The 24,165-nt window shown below is 39.2% G+C and overlaps 2 protein-coding genes and 1 long non-coding RNA gene across 17 annotated transcripts in view; 1 reads left to right on the top strand and 2 right to left on the bottom strand.

The window, feature by feature from the left end:
• The window catches only part of LOC125779099 (glutamate receptor ionotropic, kainate 2), a 2,985,835-nt gene that overhangs the window by 788,316 nt on the left and 2,173,354 nt on the right, over window positions 1–24,165 (top strand). The gene's annotated exons all lie outside the window — the stretch shown is intronic.
• LOC125779126 (uncharacterized) overlaps window positions 1–24,165 on the bottom strand; it is a 497,385-nt gene that overhangs the window by 166,698 nt on the left and 306,522 nt on the right. The window lies entirely within an intron of this gene.
• LOC125779221 (uncharacterized) lies at window positions 15,225–17,977 on the bottom strand. The gene is made up of 3 exons (XR_007423190.1): window positions 16,404–17,977; window positions 16,207–16,341; window positions 15,225–15,803 (listed from the first exon to the last, which is right to left on the bottom strand). It is a non-coding gene; the product is annotated as an uncharacterized LOC125779221 (long non-coding RNA).

Below are 24,165 nucleotides of genomic sequence, written 5' to 3' on the forward strand. Positions count from 1 at the left end.
CAATTGAGGCAGTGGCCGTGTGCCTGGACGATGCGCAGTCTTGCGTTGGTGGCAAACCTTTTAAAATTGCGCAGTGCATCAACCGGTGCGGTCGGCGACATATTGGGCACCTGATGCGCTGCGGCTCTGCTGCTGATATGGGCGTTGGCGGCAGTGCTCGCGTTCCACTACGCGGACCCGTTGATGTGGTGGTTCGGGGAGCTGCGACTGGGCCAGCCGCAACTGGGGCTGCCGCAACTGGAGCTGCCACTTGGCGTGGCACGTGGACAGTCGAGCGGATGGTTGGCGTCGGAGCGAGTGGCATGTCTGCATCCATGTTTATCTGTATGGAAGAGTATGATTTTAATTGTAAATTTGTTGCATGAAGTGGACATGGGTATGGCTGCCACGTTGTGGCAGAGATGGATCGTCAAGTTGACTGACCATTCGATTGCTTTGTTTGTTATCTTAAAATATTTATTATAACGGGTTTATTCGAGGGTTTTTTCGTTTACGTTGCGATCGGTGGTCGGTAAAAAGCATAGCTTAACGAGCGGTCTTGTTAACTTTCCTGATTGCGTACGGAGATCGACTACGCGAATATGACCGTCGGAGCCTTGGTAAAGCTTCTCTATGCGGCCAAGCCGCCATTCGGTAGGGGGGAGACACTCGTCCTGTATCAGGACACAATCTCCAATCTTTGGCGCATTTTCGGTAATTTTCCATCGGTACCTCTTGTGGAGGTCCTTGATATAGTCCTCTTTCCATCGGCGACTGAAATTATGATGGAGAATTTTAATTCTTTCCCATCTGTTTAGTAAGGATAGCGACTCCACGCCTGGCTCAGGTGTGGCCAGAATGGGTGCTCCTTTTAGAAAATGCCCTGGAGTTAGGGCTGTTAAATCGGAGGGATTTTGCGAGAGGACTGTGAGGGGCCGTGAGTTGAGAACGGATTCGACTTTAGTTAATAATGTAGTGAATTCTTCATAATTAAATTTGTAGCTGCCAGCTATCTTCTTGAAGTGAGATTTGAAGCTCTTTACAGCTGATTCCCACAAACCACCCATATGAGGAGCGCTTGGGGGTATAAATTGCCAATTGATACCTTGGGGGGCGTACTTTTGTACGATGTCAGGTGATACTTGTTTAAAGAAATCCACGAACTGTTTCTCGGTGGCTCGTTGAGCTCCAATGAATGTTTTGCCATTATCGCTCATGATTTTTGATGGGAAGCCACGTCGAGCGACGAAGCGAGCAAATGCCGCGAGAAAAGCCTCTGTCGTCAGATTAGTGCATAGCTCAAGGTGGACTGCCTTTGTCGTGAAACATACAAAGACAGCCACATAGCCTTTCATGAGAGTTGGAGATCTTAGCATGGACGCCTTTATGTGAAAAGGCCCAGCAAAATCGACACCTGTGGTGGTGAAAGGCAGAGCGAAATTGCAGCGTTCAGGTGGAAGTGCTGCCACAATCTGCGTTCGCATTTTTTGCTTATGCATAGTGCAGATCTTGCACATGAAAATGCATTTCTTGATTTGGGGCTTCAGACGTGGGATGTAATACTCTTGTCGTACCATATGTTGCATGAGGCGATGTTCGGCGTATAGCATTAATATGTGGATGTATTTCAGGAATAATGTTGCAAATGGAGACTTCTCAGGTATGATTATGGGGTGGCGTTCGTTATACGTAAGGCTGGAATTAGCAAGCCGGCCGTTTGCACGAAGCAGACCTTTCGTGTCGATAAATGGGTTAAGTACTAAGAGTGAGCTCTTTTTGTCAATTGGCTTCGATTCTCTTAGTAACCCCAGGTCGCGGCTGAAGTAGCGCGCTTGGGTTGATGCGATAAGAGCGACCTTTGCCTTTTGTATTTCTTGGTGCGTCAATGTATCGCATTGAGGGCAAGTTGCTCCCTTCATCTTAAGCTTGAGTCGCTCTGTGAATTTGAGAATATAGGCGACTACTCTGAGTGCTCGGGGGAACGATGAAAATCGTTCAAGGATGTCATTATCCTCCAATATTGTGTGGTAGGTGCCGATTTTTCGACTTTCGGGGGCAATTATGTTGCGCATTGGCGATTGTGGCCAAGAATCGGGAGATTCTGTCAACCATTGGGGGCCATTCCACCAAAGGGTGGAGGTGGCGAGATGCAGAGGTTTGCATCCTCTTGTACCTAGATCCGCAGGATTGTCAGCACTGGCTACGTGTCGCCAAGTGGCTGCTCCTACTAGGTCAAGTATTTGAGACGTTCTGTTGGAAATATATGTTTTCCACGCATGTGGTGGTTTTCCCAACCAGGCTAGAACTATTTCGGAATCGGACCATAGATATACCTTGTATTTTGCCATGTTCAAGTGGGTCCGTACCATGGAAACTAGCTTTGCTAGTAGCAGAGCGCCACAGAGTTCAAGTCGTGGTAGACTTATGGTTTTTAGAGGCGCAACTTTTGCTTTTGCCACTAGTAGGTGGCTTGTAGTTGCAATATCGCTTTGTGTGCGCACATATATAGTGGCACAATATGCCTTTTCAGAGGCGTCGCAGAAGCCGTGTAGTTCCACTTTGTGTTCGGGGGAATAGTGTACCCACCGTGGAATTTGTATCTGCGAAATGTCGGTCAGATTATTAGCGAACTGGGACCATCTTTCTAAGCGAAGAGGTTTCACTTGTTCGTCCCAGTCAGTTCCGTCTAGCCATAATTCTTGAATCAGGATTTTCGCTTGTATCATAATTGGCGAAAGCCATCCTGCGGAGTCAAAAAGTTTTGCCACAGAGGAGAGAATTTGGCGTTTTGTAATGGCGGATAATGCGGATATGGACTCAGTCGTGTATGAAAACTGGTCCGATATCGCATTCCATTGGATGCCCAGTGTTTTTGTTGTACTTTCCTTTTCGAATATAAGGAAATTAGTATCCAACAAATTGTCTTTTGGTATATTTTTCAAGATATTTGGGTGATTAGCTGTAATCTTTTTTAGGGGAAACCCTGCGGTGTTGAGGGCATTTATTACCTGTGATAAGGTCTCGTATGCTTGTGGAAGACTGTGGCTTCCAGACAGGATATCGTCTACATACGTTTGCGTTTTTAAGACTTGTGTTGCCAGTGGAAATTCTGGCTTTGTGTCTTCTGCTAGTTCGTGTGGTGTACGAATGGCTAGATATGGGGCACAGTTTACGCCGAAGGTAACTGTTTTCAATTTAAAGTCGCGTATTGGACTATTGGCAGATTTTCGGAAAATAATCCGCTGAAAATCTTGATCATCTTTATGAATCAGTATATGTCGATACATCTTTTCGACATCCCCATTGAATACGTATTTGTATATACGCCAGTTCAATATGAGGAGCATTAGATCTGGTTGGAGTGTGGGTCCCGTGAATAGAATGTCATTTAGGGAATTCCCCGAGCTGGTGGTTCTGGAGGCATTGAAAACCACTCTGATTTTTGTTGTTTTTTTGTCAGGCTTTACTACTGCATGATGTGGCAAGTAGAAAGAGTAATATTTGCCTCTTATGATTTTTTCACATGGGCTTACTTCCTCCATGTGGTCTAAATGGAGGTATTCTTCTAAGACCCCATCATAATCTTGTTTGAGCTCACCTTTTCTAAGTAGGTTTTTTTCCATGCTTAAAAACTGCTGTATTGCAGAGGTGCGAGAGTGACCTAAGGCGAGTGTATCTGGAAATTGTTGTTTTAGTGGTAGTCGTACGACATACCGACCATTATCTGATCGAGTAGTTGTGGCTTTGTAAAAGTCTTCACAATACTGATCTTCTGGTGTTGTAATTGAAATGGGGGGGAGTTCTTCTAGCTCCCAAAATTTTCTCAATTGTGAATTGAGGTACTCGTTTGAGATTTCCTCAACTTGAGTTGTCATTGTTGTGACTGGTTCCGCAACTAGTCCACCCATCCGACCCATCCGAAAATGGTATTTTGCGCCAGTAGTGTTTTCGAAATTTTTTCAACACCTTCAAATATTATTTGCGATATAAGATCGCTTCCTAATAGAAGGTCTATTTGAGCGGGGGTGTTGCAGTTGTGATCTGCTAGCTTTAGGTGTGTAACCTTTTGCCAATGCTTGCTATTTATATGATAGCTTGGAAGCATGTTCGTGAGTTGCGGTAAGACCATTGCATCTGCTTGAATGCGCTTATCCGCTTGTTGGGAAATTAGGGTAATTGGGCAGATTTTATTGGAGTTTTGAACTACTCTTCCGCCCATTCCCGTAATTTCAAAATTGGCTAATTTTGTAGGCAGTTGTAGCCTATTTTGTGCCCTAGACGCAATAAACGATCTTTGTGATCCTTGGTCTATTAAGGCCCTGAGTTTAAACAGTTCTCCTCGGTGTTCGATGGAGACGACTGCTGTTGGTAGTAGTACCATACTTTGGATCTCGCTGTGCAGCGTTTGAGTTTTTAATGCCTTGGAGCAGCATGGTGTCTCTTGGCAAAATTCGGGATTTTGTGTTTCGGGAGTTGCGGTTGCAACTAAACCCGTGGCTCTTTTTGAGAAAGCGCTACTTTGAGGTGTGTTGGGAAAGTTATTTAAGTGCAACATAGAATGATGCCTTTTGTGGCAATATACGCAGTTAAATTTGCTTTCGCAATTATTGAGAATGTGTGAGTGGGACAGACAGTTTGTACAGAGTCTTTTCGATCTGACAAAGTTGTTCCTTTCATTGATATTAAGTTTTTTAAACTTTTCGCAAGATTTTAGCTTGTGCCCTCCTTTACACAGTTCGCATGACGTTATTTTATTTTGTTCAGATGTGAACGATTGTGCTTTGAAAAAGCTTCGATTTAAATTGTTGTTGTTATTGACTTGGGGCTATTGAAGCTTCTGTTTAGGTCGGGTTGAACGTTTTTAGCTCTGATTGTTTTTTTATCTACCCTTTCCGCAATTTCGTATTGGGTAGTTGAGAAATCTTTCATCTGTTGCCACGTTGGGCATTTTCTTCGTGATGAGAGCGATTGCTCCCACAGAAGCAAAGATTTTTCCGGTAATGCCGCGGAGCATATGTTTACCAATATGGGGTCCCAATTGTCTGTGGGAATATTCTGTGTCGATAGAACCGACAAACAATTTGAAACAGTGGATTGAAGTTTTATGAACTCCTCACTTGTTTCTTTCTGGATTTTTGGTAAGTTCATTAATATGGTGACTTGTTGGTCTACCAATATTCTTTCATTCTCGTATCGTTCTTTTAGAGCTTCCCAAGCCAAATTGAAATTGTGGTCATTTAATGCGAACTGTTTGACTATTACGCCTGCTTGATCTTTGGTTTTGTATCTGAGGTGATACAGTTTTTGCGCTTGTGATAATTTAGGATGGTTTATGTACACGGCCGTAAACATGTCCCGGAAGGACGGCCATTGTTCATAACCTCCGTGAAATGTTTCTGTATTGCATGCTGGCACTTTAAGGTGAATGCCTGAACTCGCCTCTTGGCTTTGAATTTGTGGCAGCTCTACTCTAGGTTATGGAGTAGGTGCGACTGCTTTAATTAATTTCAATTGATCGGAGATCATGGCTTTAGTCTCTTCAAATTGGTCAAGGCAATTTTCATATTTGGCGTAAGCCGAGGATTTGAAATTTTCGGGTAGATCTGAGTCGTCAGTTTCTACTATCGCGTCATATGCAGATTGGAGACGTGTCCAGAAATTGTCAATATTTTGATTTTTGATTTCTAGCACCGATTCAGAGTTATCTTGAATCAGTGAAGATGAAAATCGAGTGCAGTATCTTATTAAACTGTCACTCTCAGAAATGAATTTAGCGTAAGAAATATCTTTTCCCCTTTTTTGCTTTGTAGCACCTTGCTTCGAGCGTGTAGCTTCTGCCGGTGTACTTGGACTTTTATCATCAGAAATCATTTTCGGAATTTTTAAAAATTGAGTAGATTTAGAATCTTTAGAGTCTGTGCTCATTTAGTAACAATAGATTAATAAAAGTGAATTTTTTAGTATAAATTCAGATGAATGTGAAAACCCGAAAACTCTTTTACGTAAATAAGAGTTTTTATTTCCGAATTTACGATTTTTTGTATTAAAATATGCGTATGTCGTGTTACGCAGCTTCATAGAAATGCTAAGGCAATAATATGATAAATTATTGTATATTTTATGTGTGTATATATCTATGTATGTATATATATACTTTTTTTGTTTTTTTTGTTGTTTGCGGACTATTCGAATGCCCTCGTACAATAAAATTGATATATTGTATAATATATAAGTATATATATATATATATATGTATATATGTATATATATATACCCTTTTTGTTTTTTTGGTTTTGGTTGCGGACCTTTTCGTATGCCCTCGTATATATTTTATATATGGTATATAATATATGTGTATATATATATATGTATGTATATATATACGTTTTTTTTTTTTTTTTTTTTCGGACTTATTTGTATGCCCTCGTATGCACTTTCGAAGTTACAGGCGTCAATACCCTTTGCATATGTGCCTGGTCTGGTATGAAGCGAAGACCAAATTAAATGCTTGCCAATGTAAGTATATATATGTATAAATTTGTTGTTGTACCGGACCGTTTATGTACTCGTATTAATAAATATCGATAAATGTCGAATAATTATTGCAAATATGCGAATTTGATTCTATTATATTTAAAACTCCGCAATGCAAATATACATTTATATTCAAGTATACATATGTATATAAGTATATTTACTTGTTTGTATTATTTTTGCGGTCTTTTGTAATTGCGCCACACGAATCAAAAGAGAGTTCCCCACGGGCAAGTGTTCACCTCTTTTTATTGATTATTTCTTTTCTTTCTCTTCTTGTCTTTTTATTGTGCCTGTTGCTTATTTATTTTTGATATACTGCTTACTGTTTTGAGGAACAGAAGGAGAATTGCGGAAAATCATGCAAGTGGATACTTGAAATTGAATTGTTGTTGGATTAGCTTGTTACGTATGTTCGTAAAATAGGGGTAAGCAAATAGGCAAATAAAAGATTGGTAATTTTTGTTTTTTTTGTTTTATATATATAGATGATATATATAATTAAGCTTTTCCCGGTTTGTGCCGTTCAAACGGATTATCTTAAATATAAATCCGTTTGTTATCATACATATGTACATACATATAATGAATATAAATGAAAACGATACACTTACTTTATCTCGCCTCAAGGGGTTTTGGGGGAAAGTAAGGTTTTTTTTTTTTTTTTTAAAGCGTTATAGCTATGCCTGTCTGCTCCGGTTTTCCCGTCCTGTTGTACCGCGCCTGTATGTTCCGGTTTTCCTCTGTTGTCCGTTGTTATTATGTTGTATTGATGCTTGTTTATTTATTTATTTATTTTTTGACCGATCGCGCCCGAATTATGTTTTCTGTTAGATTTTTATAACGCGGCGCGCTCGTTTGATTTTGGTTTATTACTTTTTATGTAATTTGTTTAAAAGCTTAATTTTTGTTATATATTCATATATATATGTATGTGCGAGTATATGTTATTGTTTTAAAACTGGACTTAGTTTCTGTATGTGTATATGTTAATATTTCTTTTATCTTTCTTTTTTTTGTCACAGCACTCCCTTTAGGAATATTTCAATACTTCACACTTATTTAGAAGACGAATAGGTTTAAAACCTTTTTTCGGACATAAAAGCCCACTTATTCACATTAGTTGCTTTGCCAAAATTTTCATTTGTAAAATAATCACAAAAGATTTTCGAAGCCGCCTCGTTGGAATAATTTTGTCCGTCCGTTTTACTTTTCACTTCACTTTACTTTAGTTTTATTCTTTTTATTTAGCTTTTAAATTTGATTTTTGTTTTTTTTTTTTTTTTCTATAGTGCCATTCTGTTGGCTCGAAGGACCATGTTTTTCTCGTTTGATCTCCTAGCACTCACCGTTGGGAAGTTGTATAAAAAAAAAAGGAAAATGCACCACAATTCCGCCAGAGAATTACAAACGTATTTTATTCAAAATTATATACACCGCATGTATTGAAATTTATAAGGAAAACAATATATTGATTTGGAATTATAAACTGAGGTTCGCACAATAGAGCTCGGGGTTATTCGCACGGCTGGTCGTTAGCGGATCGCAAAAAGAAGTAGTCGCTAACTTGTTTTTCCGCTCCTTTTGTTCCCTTTTGGTGGTGGTGAAAACGCAGTGGTAATGTACATAGTTATGTGTGATGTGGATTGTAGGTGGTGTAGAGATGAGTGTGGTGAGTGAAGTGTGCTAGTGACGTATGTTTTGATGCGGTGAGTGTACAGTGTTCTGTGTTGGTTACGTGTTGTGTGGGGCCAGAGACGGAAACTCATTTAGCCAAACTATTTGTACCTACCAAAGATTTAGAAGGAAAGTAACTGTGTAAAAAAAATAACAGTAATTAGAAAAAAACTTTTTTTTAACTTGTGTAAAGAAAAGTAACAGTGAACTAAAAATATAACAAAAATAATAAGTGTTTTAATAATCAACCGAAAACTGAAATAAAGTGAGTGAGAACAAGCAACGAAGTGACAATCGCAGCATAATAAAAACAAGAAATTAAAAAAAAAGTTTTTAAATAATTGATTTAAAAATTAATAATTAAAATATAACTAAGCAACAAAATTACAAAAACAGAAAGAGTGACTTAAATCACAAAAATACAAATATTTTATAAAACAACATCATCAACAGCGGTAACAACAGCAGCGGCAACAATTGCATCATCGGCGGAGGTGGCAACAGCGGCAGCAGCAATTATAAAGAACAACATCATCAACAGAGACATTGACAAAATATATTTGTAAGTTGAATTGAAAATTAACTATTATTATATTAAAAATGGGAAATAGCCCAACAATTAAATATAAGAAATTGTCATATTGCGACTTCTGTAAGGGCGCTCATGACACTAGGGAACGTTCTAAACTTAAAAAACAAAAAGAAACTAAAAAATATAAGCAATGGTTTGTACAACCAATAAATTACATAATCAAAAGCTGCGATTCACCACCATCGTGGGGACCCTCCAGAGAATTATAAAAAATTAAGACCCATCCAGCCAATTTAAGTCAATAAAATAATAATTAAAGGCTCGATCAGCCATATAACAAAATATATTGAAACCGCGATTCATCACCGCAAGGGGGACCCTCCGGTTTATAATAAAAACTCAATTCTGCGATTCTGAACTCCAGAACCTCAAGAATAGAGGAGCCTCCTTTCTTAAGGGATCAGAAAATAATTATCTCAAATTGTTACGGTTGTGGTGAAAATAACCACCTTATAAAAAAAGAAACAAAAAAATCAGAAACACTGAAAATAAGACAAAATGACTAACGGTGACGCTTTGACCGTAGACTTAATAACTCGCCTTATTGCTGACAGTAATATAGCTACAGTATAAGGGAACTGTGGGACGGCATTTCAAACTTCTTACGTACAGCTGCAACCGAAACCATTGGTTTTCGGAAAGTGCAAAAGAACAGCTGGTACGACGAGGAGTGCCGTGTCGCAGCGGAGAGAAAACAGGCTGCCTACCTCGCAACGTTACGATCGACCACAACACGTGCGGGATGGGATAGATACCGAGAGTTGAAGAGGGAAGCGAGACGCATTTGCAGACAGAAGAAGAAAGAGGCCGAAATGCGTGAGTACGAACAGCTCGATAAGCTGGCCGACAGGGGTAATGCTCGAAAATTCTACGAAAAGATGCGGCGGCTTACAGAAGGTTTCAAGGCCGGAGCATACTCTTGTAGAACCCCCAAAGGTGATCTAGTTACCGATGCCCAGAGCATACTTAAATTATGGAGGGAACACTTCTCCAGCCTGCTGAATGGCAGTGAAAGCACAACACCGGGAGAAGGCGAACCCGATTCCCCAATCGATGACGATGGAGCAGACGTTCCATTACCCGACCATGAAGAAGTTCGAATAGCAATCACCCGCCTGAAGAACAACAAAGCGGCAGGGGCCGATGGATTGCCGGCCGAGCTATTCAAACATAGCGGCGAAGAACTGACAAGGAGCATGCATCAGCTTCTTTGTAAAATATGGTCGGGCGAAAGCATGCCCAACGACTGGAATTTAAGTGTGCTATGCCCAATCCATAAAAAAGGAGACCCCACAATCTGCGCCAACTACCGTAGGATAAGCCTCCTCAACATCGCGTACAAGGTTCTATCGAGCGTATTGTGAGAAAGATTAAAGCCCACTGTCAACAAGCTGATTGGACCTTATCAGTGTGGCTTCAGACCTGGTAAATCAACAACCGACCAGATATTCACCATGCGCCAAATCTTGGAAAAGACCCGTGAAAGGAGAATCGACACTCACCACCTATTCGTCGATTTCAAAGCTGCTTTCGACAGCACGAAAAGGAGCTGCCTTTATGCCGCGATGTCTGAATTTGGTATCCCCGCAAAACTAATACGGCTGTGTAAACTGACGTTGAGCAACACGAAAAGCTCCGTCAGGATCGGGAAGGACCTCTCCGAGCCGTTCGATACCAAACGAGGTTTCAGACAAGGCGACTCCCTGTCGTGCGACTTTTTCAATCTGCTGCTAGAGAAAATTATTAGAGCTGCAGAACTGAATCGAGCAGGTACAATCTTTTATAAGAGTGTACAGCTGCTGGCGTATGCCGATGATATTGATATCATCGGTCTCAACACCCGCGCGTTAGTTCTGCTTTCTCCAGACTGAACAAGGAAGCAACGCAAATGGGTCTGGCAGTGAACGAGGGCAAGACGAAATATCTCCTGTCATCAAACAAACAGTCGTCGCACTCGCGACTTGGCACTCACGTCACTGTTGACAGTCATAACTTTGAAGTTGTAGATAATTTCGTCTATTTAGGAACCAGCATTAACACCACCAACAATGTCAGCCTGGAAATCCAACGCAGGATAACTCTTGCCAACAGGTGCTACTTCGGACTGAGTAGGCAATTGAAAAGTAAAGTCCTCTCTCGACAGACAAAAACCCAACTCTATAAGTCTCTCATAATTCCCGTCCTGCTATATGGTGCAGAGGCTTGGACGATGTCAACAGCGGATGAGTCGACGTTGCGAGTTTTCGAGAGAAAAAGACAGCGGCTACGCTGGCTAGGTCATGCTGTCCAGATGGATGAAAACACTCCAGCTCTGAAAGTATTCGACGCAGTACCCGCCGGGGGAAGCAGAGGAAGAGGAAGACCTCCACTCCGTTGGAAGGACCAAGTGGAGAAGGACCTGGCTTCGCTTGGAATATCCAATTGGCGCCACGTAGCGAAAAGAAGAAACGACTGGCGCGCGGTTGTTAACTCGGCTATAATCGCGTAAGCGGTGTCTACGCCAATTAAGAAGAAGAAGAAGAATATAGCTTTAAGTGAGGAAGTAGAGCAATTATGCTCAAAAATAATAGTGAATACTGATAGGGCAACCGATTTTCTAACACAAACAATAGACGATAATATAGTGTCTCAAGAATCATTAGACGTAGTTAAATCCGTACCTGAATTTACTGGTGGGATGAATTTATATGTAAGTTGGAGAGAGGCAGCACTTAACGCTATGAGCCTGTACGTAAAGGGTAGTAGAAAATACTTTGCTGCACTCACAATACTTCGAAATAAAATAACGCATGATGCAAACGATGCATTAACAAACCATGGAACAGTGCTCAATTTCGATGCAATTCTATCTCGTTTAGACTTTGCATATGTGGACAAATGTTCTATACATATAATCGAACAGGAACTAAGCATGCTAAGGCAGGGTGTAATGTCGGTTGTAGAATATTAAAACCTCGTCAACAAAAAATTTACCCTATTAATAAATTAAGCAATTAGGACAAAAGTATTTAACAAAAAGAATAGGGAACATGCCTTACGAATTTTTATAACAGGGCTAAATACCCCACTAAGACACATAATATTTTCTCTAAATTGACAGGATTTACCTAATGCTTTAGCAAAAGCTCAGAAACTAGAATCAAACAACCAAAGAGCACGGTTTGCACAAAATTTTATGTATGGTAGAAACAAATCAAAGTCAATCTATACAAACAATAATTTAAGATTTCCTCAAAGGAACAACACTTAAAATAACAATATACATTATAATTTTCCCAAACCGACTCCTATGGATATAAATCCATCTCTATCAAGACTTTATAATAGAGATTTTAATGTGAGGGCATAGGCAATAGAAATTTTAATCAAAATATACAACTAAATCAGGAAGCACATGGTGTAAATCGACATAGAGAAAGTATTCATATCTTTCGCCCGAAGAGAAAAGTCAAAGAATTAATAATATAAATGAGAGTCATTTTTTAGGCGAAGAGGGGCCAACTCCCCTATCTCAAACTACATGACTTCAAATGAAATAAAAACTTAAAAGCTCTAGTCGATTCAGGAGCAACCTCGTGTTTCATTAAGCCTGGGGTTTACAATAATAAGAACAAATTAGCCATTTATAAGCGCATAAAAACCGTGAAAGGCTATTCCATTATCAAATTTTACCACATAATAACCGCATTTGGAGTCGAAGAAATCTTTTATGAAATAGAAGGATTAGAATCGGATCTCCTTTTGGGATACAATTTCCTTAAAAATAATGAGGCACGTTTCGATGTGTCCAATGGGAAAATTAATTATAGGGTAAAGAATAACATGGAAAACGAAAACAGAAGTACAGGTATCCCTCGAATAGCACGGTACTTGAGTTGCACGAAATCTCGAATAGCACGGTTAAAAATTGCGACAACCCTCGAATAACACGGGGTTCGAATTACACGAAGCCGCGAAAATTCCTTTTAAAAATTGAAATTTAAGGATCCTCTACCTCTTCAAGGAAAAACAAATCAATCTTTGGAGAGTGACAGTGGTTGAACATATGTAATTTAAAAATTATTGCGTTTATAAAGTTTTACCTTTTAAATTTCAAATAACACGATTTCGAATAACACGGAACCAATTAACCGTGTTATTCGAGGGATACCTGTATTAACATTTGTTTTGAAAATAAAACTCTGGAAAACTTAAAACCCAAGGAACAAAAAGTTTCAATTAAACATGACGAAAATATAAATAAGAATAACAAAACTAAGAAACAAGAAGCTTCCAGAAACTATCTAATACCAAAAAGTTTGCGAGCATTAAGAGGATTCGTGGGGCTTGCAGGATATTATCGTAAGTTTGTTAAAGACTATGCTGCATTAGCCAAACCTTTGACGAAATACCTATCAGGAGAAAACTGTAGGATTTCTAAAAAATAAATCAAAATAATTTGCAATAACTCTACATAGATGAGGAAGGAATATCTACATTGAATAAATTAAAAAATCTGTTGGCTTCAGAAATGCAATTGATACAGCCTGACTACTCAAGAACATTTTGTGCTTCAAAGTTTCACAGATGTAAAACAAATTACTTTAGACAATGAACCAAGCTTTACCACACCAGCATTTAAGTCCTTAATGCATAGGTTAAATATTGAAATTTATTTCTCTAATTCACGTCACAGCATAACTAATGGAGAAGTTGAAAGAGCTGATTCAACGATAAATGAAATAGCCAGATGTATAAAAGAAGAATGAAATTGTCAGTAATTTAGAAATAAAACTTAGAGCAACGCAAAAATACAATACAACAATACATTCAGTAACGAACTTTAAACCAAATGAAGTACTTTATAATAAAGCTAACCATGAAAATTTGCCAACAACTTTAAAGCAAGCACCGAAGAAAACGCATGTTTCATAATAAACATAGATCAGGGCCCTATTCCACAAAACAACTTATCAACTTTTCACTTTGTACTTTGCAAATTTTTCGTCAATTTGCAAAGCTTTCTGTTCCACAGAACTATCAAATTTGATAAACGATAAGTTGAAATTGATAAGTGTAATTTGCAAAGTCTTTGCAATTTTTATGTTCTCTGTGTAATTTCTGTTCCTCGTACGTTCTCTTGTGCAAAGTGCAAAGCTTATATTGAAAAGTGTAATTCGCAAAGACTTTGCATATAATTATGCTGTTCCGTTCCACAAAAACTGTAAACTCTATTTTTGCAAAGCAAAATTTGATAAGTTTGTCAAAAATTTGCAAGGTAAATGATCGCTTTGCAAATTCGTATTATCATAACTAGTCAAGCTTTCAAAATGTTAAGACATGAGTTTTTGTTCGACAATAGTAAAGACGCGGTTAAAGCTAGAAATTATAGAGACCGAATTAATTTTTCGGGACTACAAAATTTCAATTTTAAAGAGTGCTTCCGTTTAAATCCAATCCAGGTAGATTTTCTTTTAAATAATGTTGGACAAAAATTAGAGCACAATATACAGCGCAGTCATACTTTGTCGGCTGAAAATCAACTGCTACTGTGCCTGCATTGGCTCGGAAATGGTTGCCAGTACCATGGAGTTGCAGCTTTGCATGGTGTTGCAAAATCCACAGTTTGCAGAACCATCCATAGAGTTGTCGACATTATAATAGACGTTTTATTTCAAAAAACAGTGCGATGGCCCGATGATGTCAGTGGTATTGCTGAAAAGTTTTTTCTGATCGGTGGATTCCCTTCTGTGTGTGGTTGCGTTGATGGCACAATCATTAAAATTGATGCGCCTCCATTACACGAGGAAGGATATGTTGACCGGCATGGAAACCACTCATTAACTGTGATGATGATATGTGGGCTAGACTACACATTTTACAGTGTAAATGCAAGTTGGCCGGGCAGCGTTCATGACTCAAGGGTGCTACGGAATTCGGCTGTAAGTCGAAGATTTGACAATGGATGGAGACCATTTCCGGATGCTGTTGTTTTGGGTGATAGTGGTTATGGATTGAAAAACTGGTTGATACCACCATTACGCCGAAATCCCAATAATCCTGCTGAAGAAGTTTTCAATCGTTGCCACAAAAAAACACGCCGCATAATTGAAAATAGTTTTGGCATTCTTAAAGAAAGATTCCAGTGTCTAAATTATTTGCGACTGAGGCCTTAGTTTGCAGGAAAGACAGTCATAGTTTGTGCCATCTTACACAATATTGCCTGTAGCATCGGAAGGAGTAGTGAAAATATGCAACCCACTGAAAACACTGACAATGAAAGCGAGGAATTGGACGAAAATGCTGAAGAATAAAGTGATGCCCTTAATAATATAGATCAAGAGAGTGGAATGGAAAGGGTTACTTCCCTGCTACAATACTTTACCTAATGCCAACTATTATAGTATTGTTTTAAAATAAAAGTGGTGTTTTGGCCATGACTTTTTTCCACTGCAAAAGCGTTGTATCTTATTGGGTTTGAGATTAAGGTCTCAGGGAATAAATAAAAAAGGAAGTATTTTTGTATTTATTTACATCATTTTATTAATTTCAGAGCTTTTTTGTTTTTATCACAAATTATTTCAAAATAAAATGTTTAGAAATCAAATATACACAAATGAAAAATTGGCCTTCGGTAATCAAACCTCCTCAAATAACAGACGCGATACATTTTCTGTTTCTGCCGTTGCAATTCCCTGTGTGATAGCAGAGGGTGGAAGTAGGAGCTCCCTCTCCAGTTTTAGGCATTGAAGTTTCCGGTAGTAAACCTCAACCTCAAGGAGCTCCATCCGGCATTTTTTCTCTCTATCCAAAGTTTCACTTGGAAACTTGGTAGAGCGCTTCCTCTTTCTTGGGTTTAGAGGTGGATTGGCAATTGTTTCTTCTGAAATAGATATTCTGGAATCATTCTCAGCTGACGGTAGATTTTCTGAGTTGCCATAACTTTCTGGCAAATTCAAACCATCTACCACAGCTGAGTCTGATTCCAGAATATCGAGTATGGCCAAGTATATCCAGTATTTCGGGCGTTATCCCTTTTACTCTGCAAATTAATAAAATTAAATTCGCAAAAATACAAAAAGTTTCTCGTCAAAAACCGGAAGCTCGATTTTGATTTTAAAGCCATGGTTTCTTGGGCAAATTTTCTTAGAACTCATCGTAGCTTACGATTTTGATAACCGCTTCGTCGAAAAAAAATAGATCCACTCTAGTACACATAGCAATTAGTAATATTTTGGTTAAACCGGTTGTTATCAGCAAGAGTTGTTGTACAGTGTACTCAACTGTTAACTCACAACAACAATGTCTATGATGACGTTTTGTTTTGTTGTTGTCAACAACATGCTTGTTAGTTATTAGCAATGCACAATAAAATAATTCCAACAACAACAAATGATGCAAATATAATTATTTGATATGTGTAGGCATAAAATTGTTGTACTTACCATTGTCCGGCTCTTCCAGAGCCCAAACAAACTGTCCCTTGCATAGGTCCATGTTTTTTGTGCTGACGCCAGTTGTAGGGATTGGGCTTTTTATAACACATCCTCCCATGCTGCCTGTTTATCTAATTTGTTAACCTTCACAAAGAAATGTATACTTAAATATGCTTGAAATTTACAATTATTTATTTAAAAAATACTTATTCTGTTGTTTTTAAAACTAGCAAATAAAATGCTTTTTTTTTCTTTTATCACATTTAAAACAGCAAGTTTTTTTTTTAATTTGTATTTTGCGGCTCATTTTAACAACACATATAAAGCAATGCGAAGTGAAAAGTGATGAGACAGAAATGCAAAGTTGATAAAACGCTTTGTGGAACACTTTGCACACTCACTTTGCAAGAGAGTGCAAAGACTTTGCCAATAAAGCGCAAAGACTTTGCACTGAGCGGAAAGAGCGTAAAGTCTTTGCCAAAATATGCTCAATGCAAAGTGAGATTCGCAAAGAATATTGTGGAACAGAAACGCTTTTCACTTTGCAGTACAATATCAATTGATAAGTGCAAAGTGAAAAGTTGATAAGTTGTTTTGTGGAATAAGGCCCAGATTAGCAATATCATCCCGGCCAAATTATTTACGAAAAAATAATAGGAGAGAGAAATAAATTACAACCTACATATAAAAAACAGCAAGTTAATGAAAATTTAGAGAATAAAATAATAATTAATAATAGAAATATAATTATTCATAAAGATACTAATCAGCTCAGCAGCCGCGGATGTCGATGATGTGATGTGATCGAAAATGGAGATGTTTCCATTTATGAGGAATATGGGGACCAATTTCATATCATTAATTTTTCTTATTTTGAAAATATAATAGCAGACGAAAATAGAAATTTTTACAGTAATAACGAATACAATCATGACAGCATAGGAATTATTACACAGGAAACAGAATCAGAAACTTTGAGAATTAAAACTTTATTGAAACAATTAAAACAAACCCATTTTAGACAAAAAAGAGGTATAAAAGAATTAGGAACACTTTGGAAATGGATAGCTGGTACACCAGACCATGAGTACTTTGTAAAAATTAATGACAAATTTGACGAACTAGTAGTAAATAACAATAAAGAATACACAACAAATTCAGAAATTTTTAAAATAATAACAGAATTAACTGACACAATTCATAATATTAAAGGTGCTACCACAAATAGGAAAATAAAAAGAAAACGAAATCAATATGTTATACATGAACTGCAAAATTTAATAAATACAATAACTTTTGGTAAAATTGGAATTTTAAATCCAACAATTTTACACTTTGATGAACTAAAAAACATAATATACTACCAACACGGTATAATGACAATAACAGATCTAATGGACATTTCTAAATTTGAAATAGCCCAAAAAGTTGATATAATTATAATTTATATAAAATACCCTAAAATAGAACTAACATGAAAGTACTATGGTGTAAGAGCCATAGCTCAATTAGATGGTAAGCTTATTATTGACCAGAATTTAATATACTGTAACAATAAATTTTTTAATATTCAAAATTATAAAACAGAAATTTCAGAAACCTATTGTAAACAAAATAAAAATAGCACATGTTTGTCAAAAATTTTAAACAAAAAAAAGGAAAATTTAAAAATTAAAAGAAAAAAACTTACAAATTGAAGAATTAAACCAGGAGCGATATTAAATTCAGAAAAAATATTGTAGACAATCAAACATTGATTGGAATATATTTAATAGCATTTGAAGATAATACTGTCATAAACAACTAAACTTAACTATGAAAATTAACTCAAAATAATTGTGAATCGGGGAAATTCATTTTAGGAAGAGGGGAGTTAATGACAGCTGCCGCATAGCAACCTTACCATAACTGTAAATAAAATTGAATGTTTATATTTTGTAATTACACAGTCTCATAAATTAAAAATCTTAATTAACGTTTTTGATTATTTAAGGATTTAATATGCTCCTGCTACGAGTATATCCTATATCTATCTTGTCATTTACGAGATACATATATGTACATATATAAAAAATGGGAGTTTCGTGGAAAAGTCAGGTTTAATGCCCCGTACTACCTCGCCGGTTTGAATTAGGACTTTGTTACACAAGGCACTTTTGTAGAGTGAAGAATTCTGAGAAATATGCGTCTAATGTCAAAGCGATGCCATAGAATACCTCTGATCAGTAAGAATTTAAAGATAAAAAATCACGATTGTAGTGTATTTTTTATGAAAAATGAACCAAGGCATGTAGTCCAGTTCTTAATGTTAATATTAAGGGCTAAAATTTTCAGGAATTTTTTTTTAATAGTTCAAAAAAAAAAAAAACACCCTAGTACATATGTATGCGTATATGTTAAATATGAAGTGAAATTAAAACGCTCACTTTGATTTTGGGTTAACGTATGTACATAGGTACATATGTACCCAAAAAATAACATCGTATTTATTTTCAAAATTCTTTATTTATTCTTCCAAATCAATTTCATCCCCTTCAAAGTAATCCCCTCCCGATGCAATGCACTTATGCCAACGGATTTTCCAATCTTCGAAACACTGGTTGTAGTCACTTTCCGGGATGGCCTTCAGTTCCGTCTTCGCTGCGGCTTGAATCTCCTCTATCGTATAAAAACGGTGTCCACGGAGCGGTCTTTTGAGCTTGGTGAACAGCCAGAAGCCGCACGGCGCCAGATCAGGTGAATACGGTGGTTGCGGAACGATATGAGTTGAGTTTTTGGCGAAATGAACACGAATTACGAAGGCAGTATGGAATGGTGCATCAGCGTGGTGTAAAAACCAAGAATTGTGTTTCCACAATTCCGGCCTTTTTAGGCGGATAGCGTTACGCAAACGTCGCATAACGTTCAAATAATATTCCTTGTTGACGGTTTGACCGGTTGGAAGGAATTCATAATGCACAACACCACGATAATCGAAGAAAACAGTCAATATGACCTTGATTTTTGAGCGACTTTGGCATGATTTTTTTGGTCTCGGCTCTCTTTTGGCACGATATTCGCTCGAGTGATCGGTTGTTTCGGGGTCGTAAGCAAAGATCCAAGTCTCATCGCCAGTTATAATGCATTTTATGACACAATGGTAGTCGGAAAGCATCGTTTCACACACTTCAACGCGACGCCTTTTTTCAAAAAAACTCAATGTTTTCGGTACCAGTCGAGATTTGATGCGCTTGAGGCCCAAAACATCCTTCAAAATAGTATTGGTTGAGCGTTTCGATATGCCAACTTCATCAGCAAGGTCTCTAATTGTTAATCGATGGTTTTTTAACACTAAATCTTTGATTTGTTAAACGTGAGCTTCGTCGGTCAACGTATCCGCAGCAAAAAATTGCTTCCGTAAACAAAATTTAATGCAAATTCTTTGCTCAACAAATTTCGATATCGCAAAAAACGAAAAACTCACTTTTAGCAACTCACAAATATATCAAACGTATATCAAACAATAATGAATATTTTGACATGAAATTTGACATAACTGTGACTGACAGTACTACCAACCAAAAAAAAAAATAATTCTCCAAATCCTTCGACCCGCGCAATTTAAATTTAAATGTCACCTTCTTTTTTGGGCACAGTATATTCTTTCCAATTCCTCTTCTTCTTCCACGGTCCTCTAGCTGCCTGGCTTCTTGTGTGTATTGTTATTTGTATGTATGTTTATGGTTTTAAGTCCGCGCCCGTATATTTGTTGTAATTATTTATATATTTTTATTCTGGAGGTTTCGCGCTCATAATGTTTTTTGTGTTTGTGAAGTTTTGTATATTTTGGTTCTGTAAGTTTATGTTTCTGTCACCGCAGCTTTATTTTTTTTTTCTTTTCACTGCACTTTTTTATTGTTTGTCTTTTTAATGTATATAAGTATATAATTTTCTGCTACCGCAGATTTTCACCTAATATATATATACTACATAGGTACATACATGTATAGGTATGTTTTTTTCTGCAGTGGGCCAAAGCACTTTTTGTTTTTTTTTTTCATTTGTCTCTCCACGCGTTAAAGTACAAATGAGTGCAAACGTTAATATTAATTGCAAATTCACGCTAATTAATAACACTTGGGTTATTTTAGTCAAAAAAATATTTTTGTTCTGCCTTGACAGCAGAACGTTCTTTATTTCGTAATCTTAAAAATACAAAAGACGAAGCGTGTATGGTTATGCTTCTATTTATACTAACTAGAATGTTTACTTATTACTAGTTGATAGTTTCTGTAGATACAGATTCTATTATTTGTTTAGGTTTGTATACATATACATTGTCTGTTGTATTGATAGTGCATTTACAATATTTGCTTACTTGCTAATGAGATAGTTTGGTGCAGTTTACATTTTCGCACATTCATTTTGTTTGTTACATTTATGATGCTAGGCGAGACTATTGTTATTGTTTGTTTAGGTTACCAGTTGATAATTTATGTTTTCGATACAAAAATGTGATTAAGTAACACATGTTCCTTAACTCGCTCGTAGTAATTTCTCATTCATCAGTGTCTAAAAATTTGTACAAACCAGTGACCACGTGCTCTCAATCGATTCATTTACATGCCATTAGAACATACGCCAAACAAATCAGTGAATTTTAACTCGCCAAACACGTCCACTAGTAATCCAAACGTCTTAAAACTAATCTCTTTGAACATGACCACAAACGACCCAACTCTGATCATCGGTGACGCCGCCGATGAAACCCAGAACACTGCATCAGTTGTAGCTGTGTCCAGTTGCACACTCCCGCAGTTCTGGTCCATCCAGCCTCGTTTGTGGTTTGTTTAGGTTGAAGCAGTTACAATCAAATCGACAAGTACGCGAAGCTGAAGGACGAGATATTGAAGCGGTTTTCAGAATACAGCGACTGCCAGCTTCACCGAGCGCTTACGGAGGTTCAACTCGATGATAAAAAACCTAGCCAGCTCCTGCGCCAGCTCAGAATTCTCATGGGCGACAGGGCCTCAGAGGACTTACTGCGTGGTTGGCATTGTTACCACCATCAACCAGCCGGTGTCTCAAACTACTCAGAGATTCCCCTCCAGATGAGCTTGCTGAAGTTGCAGACGAGCTAATGGAAAACCAGGCTGGCCATTCCGTTATGGCTACACATCACCAGCCTGCCCAGGCTGCACACAGGGGCGACAAATTCGAAAATTCTCTGCTCTCCAGCATGGCAGAGAACTTGTCAAGCCTTAAACTTGCCATAGCCGACCTGGTGACCTGTATCAAGGACCAGGGAATTACTCGAGTCCGATCCCAACCTGCATCTGGCCGTTTCCAGCAGTCATCATCGAAGGAAGAGCCAGCCTCAGACAAGAAGAAGTTCTGCTATTATCACCGTCTCTATGGGTCCAGAGCCAAAAAGTGCGAGAGTCCTTGCACCTTCGACTCATCGCTTTGACATTCATTATCGCACAACAGACATTAGATTTCTTGTCGATTCTGGATCAGTGATCTGTCTCATGCCCAAGTCCGCCATCACTCACACGCTCAAAGAAGATGATCTGACTCTCTTCGCAGCCAACGGGACCGTTATCCGAACCTTCATGGTCCACTTTGCATTGCTTCTAGATCTCAAAAGACGACGTCTCATCGATACAACCTCGTCATGCACAACTCAGGGCACACTATCTGAGGCCACGGTACACAGCATTTCAACAATCGATCGCTCAATCTGTCCTGGTGCACATGACGTCAAATACGTGCAATTACTCAACCAATTCATCGACATAACTCATCCCAGCACCAATCCTGTCACAGACACTGACAGTCAAGTCGCTCATCACATTGAGACAACTGGGCCATCAGTATTTGAGCGCCCACGACGTCTCACCGGCGAGAAACTACAAATAGCTAAAGATGACTTTGAACTCCTCAAGCAACCCATGGGCCAGCCCTATTCATATGGTGCCAAAGAAAACTGGTGGATGGCGCACCGCAGGTGACTATAGAAAACTAAACGCAAATACAGTTCCAGATCGATATCTAGTCCCTCATGGGGATGACATTCTCCAACGTCTCCACGGATCCACCGTTTTCTCCACCATCGACTTAGTCAGGGCTTACCACCAGATACCCATGGCCAAGTCAGGCATTGCCAAAACAGCTGTAACCACTCCTTTTGGACTTTTCGAATTTCTGGGTATGCCACCCGGACTACGCAATGCTACGCAGACTTTTCAAAGACATATGGACAACATCCTCAGAGATTTAGACTTCGTGGGCAGCTTCATAGACGATCTGATTGTCTATTCACAGTCCCACGAACAGCACCTACGACATCTCACCACCTTCTTTGAAGTCCTGCGTGCACGTCATCTCACCATCAATCCAAAGAAGTGCCAGTTTGGCAAGTCTGAAGTCATCTACCTGGGGTACCCTATCAACAAAGACGGCTACACTCCACCCGCCGAACGCACGCAAGCAATCGCCAGTTACACAAAGCCAGAAACCGTCAGCGATCTACGTCGTTTTCTGGGGATCGTCTACTACTACCGGCGAGCGATCCCTCAAGCGGCCCAGATACCATCATCACTGACGGACGTTCTCAAACATGCCAAGAAGAAGGACAACGTCCGGTGTGTTTTACGTGGGTACCTGTTGTCGACAACCTTACTCCACGGCGCTCAAAAGCACAGCGGATCAAATCAATGCGTTGATCAGCGCCCTGAGAATGCTAAGCATTTTCAGTACCAATTGGCAGTGTGGAATGGACACACTAACCACCTTGGTAGGGTTCGAGGCCCATCTAAAACCTCTGCCGTGCTTTGGGTCCGGCACCCGGTTGCAATGCAACTCCACATTCAACTGACAAAGTCAGTTCTTCCCGCGATTTGGGTTTCAACCACAACCACCACGATACTCCCCGAGGGGCCAGTCCGCATGAGCAGGTTGGAGTTACCTCCAAGGGCTCCTGCTCCCCGTGGTACCAGAATTAAGTCTCCGGTCAGACTTCGTAGCCGAAACTACTACCAGTTGAGCTTCCATACTGCTCCGGACTGGTGGCCAGCAAAGAAGGTGAGGTTGGACCCCACTAACACATAAAATACCCACAACGCAAACACCTAACACTCATACAAAAAACTAAAACCCTAAAACCCTAATTTCCAGCTAACCGCCTTCGCCGCTTAAATAACTCACGCGCAAACAACCCTAACTGTTCGGTATTCCGACTAGTGGAGATCACACCACTAACATCTAATCGTCCATCAGTCCAGCTAATCCCCATACCACCCAGATCCCTAATGTCCGAGTACATCGGGCACTCCGCAATTAAATGCGACCAATTCTCCAACTCCGCCCCACAAAAACACCCTGACGTATCTGATAGGTGCCTCTGATGCAAAAATGCATTCAGAGGCCCATGCCCCGTAAACAAGAAACCCAGACTTAGACAGAATCTAAAATCTGGGTTATCCTCAACGAACCCCACGTCCCGAATGTACTCGTACGTCACTCGGCCGTTAGGACTATTGTCCCAACGTTCTTGCCACCTACACCTAACCCTATCATCTAGGAGCCTCTTGCTCCCTAGATATCCCTCCCTCTCCACATCATCGTCGGAAATCCAATCGTTCCGCAGCAATGACACACTCAAACCCCTTCTTAACCTGAATGCAACAGCTCTCTGTATGACAATCAGGTCAAGAGGGGGTGCACCTAACAAAACCTGCATCGCATCCGTTGAGACGGTGCGACATACAGGCAAGCAAGCAAGCATCACACAACGCTGTATTGAGAGGAGTTTTTGAGACCCCATGACAGTCGTGGCTGCCTCCCACCATACAGGGGCTCCATATGTGGCACAGGCCACAAACAAGCCACGATATATGGTGCGGACAGCACGACGTCCGAGACCCCAATCGCTCCTCAAAATACGTCGTATTTTGCCTACGGTTGCCTGCAGTCGCTCCTTCACGC

Source organism: Bactrocera dorsalis, chromosome 6 (genome assembly GCF_023373825.1).
Source record: "Bactrocera dorsalis isolate Fly_Bdor chromosome 6, ASM2337382v1, whole genome shotgun sequence".
NCBI classification, from domain to species: Eukaryota; Metazoa; Arthropoda; class Insecta; order Diptera; family Tephritidae; genus Bactrocera; species Bactrocera dorsalis.